The sequence below is a fragment of the Sander vitreus genome, chromosome 11, assembly GCF_031162955.1.
Source record: "Sander vitreus isolate 19-12246 chromosome 11, sanVit1, whole genome shotgun sequence".
Lineage (NCBI taxonomy): Eukaryota > Metazoa > Chordata > Actinopteri > Perciformes > Percidae > Sander > Sander vitreus.
In genome coordinates, this window is record NC_135865.1 from 28,253,492 (window position 1) to 28,261,978 (window position 8,487).

Consider the following 8,487-nt stretch of genomic DNA (forward strand, 5'->3'; position numbering starts at 1 on the left):
CCCTATCAAATAAAGGTGGAAAAATCCAAAAAAAAATCTTTAAAAACAACATTCAAATCTGTTTTATACTGTCCCCCTTGAGTTATTCTATTGTTCTGAAAGCTGAAAACAACTACGTGTCAAAGTGAGGGTAGCATGAGTTTTATATGGTGGGGGGGATTGTGATGGATGATGGGCATACAAAGTGCCTGACTTCATCTCCAAAGACACATCAGGTTTGTTCACGCTTAGCACAATATAACGGGAAGCACCCCATCACGCCAGAAAAGTTAATTGGGGAGAAAATGTGACTCAGCTGTTCTGTTGTCCAACGTGCTGCAACCAGGGTTGGGTCAGATTACTTTGAAATGTAATCCATTACTGACTACAAATTACATGGCAATTTTTGTAATCAGTAACATAATCAGTTGGATTACCCAAAACATGTAACATAATCTGATTACTTTAGGATTACTCTTAGATCACTTCAATAAATAAGCACCTTAAGTAAAAGACACCGCCACAGAATTGATCAATGAGTTCTCATTTTATTTTTCTCTTTATTATTTCATTACATCTAAGAAATCTTTTTGCTCTCATTAAAGCATTCCTGTGTGAACTAACTCAAAACGTTATATTTATTACTAAGTACTTTCTTTACTCTGAACATATACGTAAATGGTGAAATAACTGAAACCATTAGTTTATCATCATTGGACCACCTGATAGCTAGCAATGTTTGAACGACGCCGAGCATGTTCCTGTAATGATATTTAGATAGATAGATCCTTTATTAATCCATTGCAGGAAATTACAGTGTCACAGCAGCTTCAAGACAGACATAACACCACACATTTACTCAAATATATCCATACCAATAAGTTAAAATACAAAAATATAAATAAGGGAAAGTTATTTTTGTGCATTATAGAGTCGTATAGCAGCTGGTTTGAAGGATTTCCTATACTTCTCCGACTTGCACATTGGTGCAATCAGTCTTTGACTGAAAGTGCTGCTGTTTATCACCTTCAGGAGGTGGAGTGGGTGTGCAGGGTTGGTCAGCATTGAGCCTAGTTTATATAATGTTCTAGCCCCTGCCACCTGCTGGACCGTCTCTAGTTCAGCTTTTCCACTTCAACAAGCTCCACACTCCACTTGTTTCTGTCTGCTGTGCGGACGCCGTCTCCCCAACTGGCCACAGCAAAAAAACAGAGCACTGGCCACCAATGTGTGATAGACACTGCAGAGCAAAGGTTGGCAGATATTAAATGACCTTAGCCTCCTTAAAAAATAGAGTCGGCTTTGCCCCTTACGGTACACCGCCTCCATATAGCACACACACAACGTTAATGTTAACGTTCAATTTACCTCCAAGTGTTTCTTCAGATTTGAAGTAGACGTTAGCGCCATTGACAATACTTGCACTTTTGGTTTGCACAACTTGCACACAACATACACATTATTATTTTCCACTGTCTTTAAATCAAAGTTGTGGCGATATTGGTAACTAAAGTACACGTTTTCCAACTGAAACAGGTCTGTCTTTCGACGTCGACGGCTCCTCCATCTTGAGTTTTGATTTGAACCTTTTTCTTGTCAAGAAACTACACGGGCAGTTGGATGATAGGGACATCTAGTGGACAAACGAATGAACTGCTTGTCAAATTAAAACATAGGCTATCATAAAAGAATTGCATTGTTTGCATGATAAAATTTTATCAGGTAATCCTCAACAATGTAACTGTAAACTGATTACACATTTTTTTATTGTAATCTGGGCTGATTATAGTTACTTGATTTTTGTAATCTGATTACGTAATCCAGATTACATGTAATCCTTTACTACCCAACCCTGGGCTGCAACCTATCACAGTTTATAATATCTAGCAAATGTTTCTTACATTTACTTGGAACTGAGGAACTGGGGTGAGCCTTCAGCCATGATTCACTGTTACGAAAGGTCAGACAGCAAACAGCAGACAGACAAAATGAGTGAATTGCAGGTGAAGAATGTCAAACATCTATAGCAGCTAAAGACCCAAAAATACTTTGCAGGCCACGCAATTTTTACAAATGGGTTTGTATGATATCGTACGAAAACTTATGCAAAAGAATTCGTATGCTATCCTACGAAATTATAGCCACCGCCTGGTAACGTGACGACCGGTCAAATGACAATTAATTTTTTTGCGGTTTTTACAGTTAAAACTTAAGTGAAGATAATCACCTCTTCTGAAGTGGTCTAGACCTACTCCATCTGTAAAGTGTCTCAAGATAACTCTTTTTAATTGAATTGAAGAGTCCATCATGTTTTTTTAATCCTCCGTGTCCTCCTTGGCTACTAGCAACTGCGTGGGGGAGAGGTGGGGGTGGTGCGTGGTCACAGAAGCCTTGTATCATGTGGACACGCCGACAGTGTTGTTGTCATTACTCAGAATTCCTCATGGGGGCGACAGAAACTACGCACTACAGCTTTAAGTTTAGACACCAAAACGACTAGTTAAGATTAGAAAAAAAGATCGTGGCCTGGGTTTAAGATGGATTAAAATGACGAAGTTTCTGGATGAAAGTCTTGTGTTTTCCCCGAGACACAAACTCTGCTCCCCTGCTTGAAAGCCTTGTGTTTTATAACCCACAGACTCATCCTGACCTCCTCCCTACCTGGACCAGAGCCCTCTTATACAGCAGCAGTCAATGTGCTGCATACAGCAATTTATACATGGAATACATACAGTGCTTTGCTTTTCGTAGCTATATGTATGAATGGTTTATGAGTGCAGCCTGTCTCAGGAGTTGATGGAGACCAAAAGAGGAGACCAAAAGAGGAGAATATGGTGGTAGCCGTGTATCAGTCAGACGGAAACAACACTGATGAGAGCGGAAGCAATGAACCAAAATAGTGAATTTGTGGGCTAAATGTTGTTGTGGGTCTTTATGTTGTTATTCTCAACAATGGACATTTTCAACATTATTTTGCATCATTATATCCGAGTCGCTTTAATGTTTTCTTTGCATGAAGCCACACTCTCTTTGTCATCTACTTCTCTTTAATTGTTTAAGTGTCACTCCTGCGTGAGCACCTTCATCCATTCACCTTGTGTGAATGCACCATGTCTTTGTCCTGCAGGGATTCAATCATTTCCATGTCCTTGCTCGGTGTTCTTCACTCTGGTATTTCCCTGGTAGTTTTCAAGGCTGACAAAGATCAGAATGATTTAAAAAATCTGGAGAGAAAAATACAACTCTTAAAAACGTTTTTTATGTTTTTTATCTAAACATGAATCATCATCTGAACTCCATAACTAATTGTTCCTCTGGAGAGCTGATCAGCTCAGAAAGCTGACATATTTAAAAAAAAAGAAAAAAAAAAAAAGAAATAACCGGGTGAAACCTTCTGCCTTGATTATTTTTTGCATTATCGTCCAACCAAGAAACATATAACTTAAAAGTGAAGAATGATGGTACGCACGTGCCCACTGTGGCCTTTTTTGGCAGCAAAAAAGGGATCGCCTAGCATCCCAGCATTAGACGCTTGGTGGGCTCGCCAATAGCAGTTCTTTTCAATAACCACTGACAAGCAAAGAAAAGAGGCTACACACTCATACAACCTTCACCTGATTGGACGAATGCTTCAAGTGGGGCTTTCTGCTCCTGAATTTCAAAACAGAAAGCTTGGGAACTTTCTATAACTTTACGAAAATAGTTCACCGAAATGTGTCTCTGAAAACATTTTAAGCCAGAAATAGGACGACAACAGTCAGTTTTAAAAGATTTTTGTGAGTTTTTGAGAAGCGGTGAGTCCAGCAGGGCGCCCTGTGATTTACATAAAGTAGCCTGGATTCGAAAGTCGCTGTGACATGAACAGAATGCATTGCCCAGCTGCTCACATAGACAATGAATGGGAAGCGTGGAAATATCACTTGCCAGTGGACACGTACCATTACAGTGAGGACTACACAAGAGGTTGATTTTTGGTGTACGCTTTTGTCCACATGGGGACTTATGGAGAATTATTCGCTGAATCTGAAGCTCCTCTCAGATTTACAGAGCTGCATAGTGAGTTTCAGCTCATTGTTTATCTGTCCGGCTGCAACTTTACTGTTCTGGTTCATTCTCAGCGCTCTCACAGGGTCATTTTCAGAGAAAAAGCTGTAAATACTCACTTTACACTACCTGCTTAGCAGACTGACACAGTCAGCATCTAGCTGGTGAACATAGTGGAGCATTTAGCAGCTAAAGAGACAGCTATTTCTCTCAGAAGTTGGTGGAGACCAAAAACAGAGCTAAAAGAGAGAATATTGGACTGACATTCATCAGGTGGACCTAATGAATCATCATGTAACTTCTGGATGTGTGAATAAACAACTGTTTTGCTAACAAGTTCAACATATTTACTTAAAAAGGTGATATGTCAATGTTATGTTCACAACTTGCTTCCAAAAAATATATATTTTGCGTAACTTTAACCACTTATTTTTACTCAGACCAAACCTCAACCACAGTCATGGCAGATACAAAAACAAAACGCTTTTATGAGTCATTTTGGAAGGCCCTGTCTGATGACCTACTTTGGCCTGTAGGCATGAGTATATGTTTCTGATCCTACATGTGATACAATCATTTTTGCACAAGAGAAGGGGGGAATCAGTAGGAGGAAAAGTTTTGCAGCTGGTGGAGGTTTGGTCCAGCAGGAGAGAGAAAGAAGGGGGCAGGTGCAGGAGGAGACAGATTATTTCCCAGAGCTTCAAAGTGAAGAAACCTTGCACAACACCCAAACTGCACAAAACAAACACGTGTACTGCACTGACACATGTGGAGGCACTGTAAATACACAAAACACCCACATCATCACTCCCACCGGAGAGTGAGGAATACCGATCCTTTCCTGTCTGCTGACCAGCGTTGGTATACTGTTGTTGTTGAAAAGAGATGAATCAGAGAACACAGCGTACAGGAAGCGCTGCCTTTTCACTCTCATGCTAATACCCTCCATGCAGGTCTTCCGTTTCCTCCTGATAGCCACTAGGTGTGTGCATGTGTGTGAGTTCCTGCGTGTAATAAATGAACTCCAGTGAGATCAAATACAAGGAGAACTTATTTGAGGGAACTCAAAGGCTTGAATTCCATTACTGCCGGGCCTCACAGCTGCGAAAACCGTTACAGCTTAGCTTCCCCCAGTGTACCTAAGGGCTAAGATCAACATTTCAGTCTGTTTAAGGAATGAGTTTGACTCTTACAGCAGCAATGAGGCAACTTCAAGCCTTAGTTCTTCCCACTTGTACCTTTTTCTTCAAGCAATTGTTGCTGTTTACGTCACTGGACCACCCAGTGGTTGTTTCTGAGGATGAGCTGTTCCCATGAGGACGACCATTACCTCAGCAACAAACTCACACACACACACACACACACACACACACACACACACACACACACACACACACACACACACACACACACACACACACACACACACACACACGAGAGTTGGGGGATTCCCAGAGGGCGGTTCACAGTCAGAATGAGGTCACCTCATATTGTAGTGTTACACACACCCCAAAACTTCTGGGTGAAAAATAAAATAAAATATGTCCACTTTAGATACACCCCGACATCTACACACAGCCTTGAAGCTCTGGAGAATATTAAATATTGGTTTGAGAAGCATAAAGCATCTTAATGTGTCAGACATTTTGTTTTTATATCTCTGGAGTATTTGTTATTTAGGCTATTTCGCATCAAGTTACAATGTGAGCTCATGTGTGAGCAAGCAATGTGAAGGTTTAAAGTCAGTAAACAAGTGATTCTCATCCACCATCCGAAATGTGTGGGCCTATCAGCTTGAGAGATCTGTGCAACCAATAAAAGGAAATGCTTTTTTTTTTATCAAGTACCACAAGTGAGATGCACAGCTAGCTAAGATAGATAGAAAGATCCAGTATTAAACCTAATGTGAAATTGCAACATTACAGCAGCCGTGTGAATCACAAAACAAACCACATCAGACGCAAAAAAATGAGAAACCTTCTCAAAATAACAACACATAGGCCAATGCACATTTTAAGAGTTTCTTATTAGAGTTTCTTATTATTTTTGCTGTACTAGGTCATTCTTTTGAGATACTAAGTCATTATTTTGAGATACTAAGTCATTCATTTATTATACTAAAGCCATGAATTTAATATACTAAGTCATTATTTTGCGATACCAATTCATTCATTTCAGATACTGAGTCCTTATTTTGAGAAACTAAGTCATTATTTTGAGAAACTAAGTCATTATTTTGAGATACTAAGTCATTATTTTGAGAAACTGAGTCATTATTTTGAGATACTTAGTCATTCATTTATTATACTAAAGCCATGAATTTAATATACTAAGTCATTATTTTGAGAAACTAAGTCATTATTTTGAGAAACTAAGTCATTATTTTGAGATACTAAGTCATTATTTTGAGAAACTGAGTCATTATTTTGAGAAACTAAGTCATTATTTTGAGATACTTAGTCATTCATTTATTATACTAAAGCCATGAATTTAATATACTAAGTCATTGTTTTGCATTACTTACAGGATCTTTTTTTAATCACATTGGCAGAAATGGGCTTCCATTAGGCCTGTAACAATTCAAAATTTTGCTGGACAATGAATTGTCTCAGAAATAATTGCGATTAACAATATAATTGTCTCCTTTAGTGAAATAATAAATTTTTTTGTTTATTTATTACTTTTTCAAACAAATTAAAGTTTAAATGAATCACGGGATACATACATATTTTGTTCTACATCACGGTTATGTGATCCAGATACGCAGGTTCACAGCCTAGCGTAGCGATGTCATAGCCATGCAGATAATTTCAGTTTTATGTTTATTTAGATTTTAGGATATCAGCCTCTTTAACTTCTGCCACAACCACAACACAATAGATATGAATACAGTTTAACTTTTTTGGCGCACACAGAATTGACAGAATGACATTTGTAGAAAATGTGCAGCAACAGGTTTTTTTCAGAAACAATGTCCTGGTTACGCTGGGTAATCCACAGACCTCACTGGGCAGCTTGCACTGGTTCTATTTCTTCAGGAGAAAGTAGTTCCAATGAAAACTGTTCACAGTGAGGTCTGTGGATTACCCTGGACAACCGAGACATTCTTTCTAGAAATAGTCGTTCAATTGTAATTTTTCAACACTTTGAACACCACAAGCATAATTCCAGTCACCTCCATTGTATTGGTGGTGTTGAAAGAAGATATTTCAAAACTTCAGCACATAAAACCAAAACTATCTGCATGGTTAGCTACCGCTAGCAGTAGGCAAGGAAATGTCGTTTTTTTGTTTGTTTGTTTTTTGTGATTATACAGACTTTTTAAATTGTTTCTAACCTTCAAGTTGTAGTTGGCAGACTTTGGCCTAACATGCATACAACATAAGACAGTTTCCTCCTCCAGGAGACAAGTCCTACACTGTGCTGTCTGGGTGTGATTTGGTCGTACATGCTCCTCTTAGACTTTACATATGGGGCGTAGTGTTGTGATGTCTGTACCGCCTGTCATAAAACATTTCCTACTGCGAGGACTGAGAGGTATATTTCAGGATACTGGTAAACCTTGGACTGACCTGAGAGAAGCATGCAAGTCCTGGAACTCAATTATGCAATCACCTACATGCATGCACGCACGCACGCACGCACGCACTCTTTTTTTGAACAAATTGAAGATGGAATTGAATGTAATAGGCACCTCTACAAAAAGAATGCTGCTGATATTTTCTTACAACTAATGCAAAAAACCTCGAGAAAGACCACAGAGTGTCGTTCGTGATATGATGCAACCTTTCAAGATACGGTTATTGCGCCGGATGATATCGCTCAGCCCTAACACACACACACACACACACACACACACACACACACACACACACATAGTGCGTTTCACTATCTTTGTCATTGACATAATGCATTCCCCAGCCCCTTACCCTAACCTTAACCATCACAACTAAATGCCTAACCTTAACCCTTACCCTCACCCTAACCAGAACCTCATTCTAACCCTAATCCTAAAACCAAGTCTTAACCCTCAAACAGACCTTTAAAGTTGTGAGGTCCAGCATTTTGGCCCCACAAAGCTACCCGTACCCCACAAGTATACTGTGTGGACATGTGTCACACACATGTCCTGTGCGCTCCCACACACTCTGCTGGCATGCATTCACACACTCTGCAGCCCTCAAAAAAAATCCATAAATCGTCAGAGGAAGAAACATAACCAAGAAAACATTTACACATAAAACCTGATAAGACAGAAGAAGAAAAAAATTACAAACACACGCAAAGAGACAAGGAGGTCATGTTCGGAGCTGGGAGAAATACGAGGGATCCTGACTCAAAGGTATGCAGAGTTCTTGGCTCCTCGTCCTCACTAGTTTCCTGTGTGGTCCACATTTTGCGTCTAGTGTTACACATGCCTTGCTTCATCCAGCATCTATTATACACTCAAAGCCGGGGGTTGAG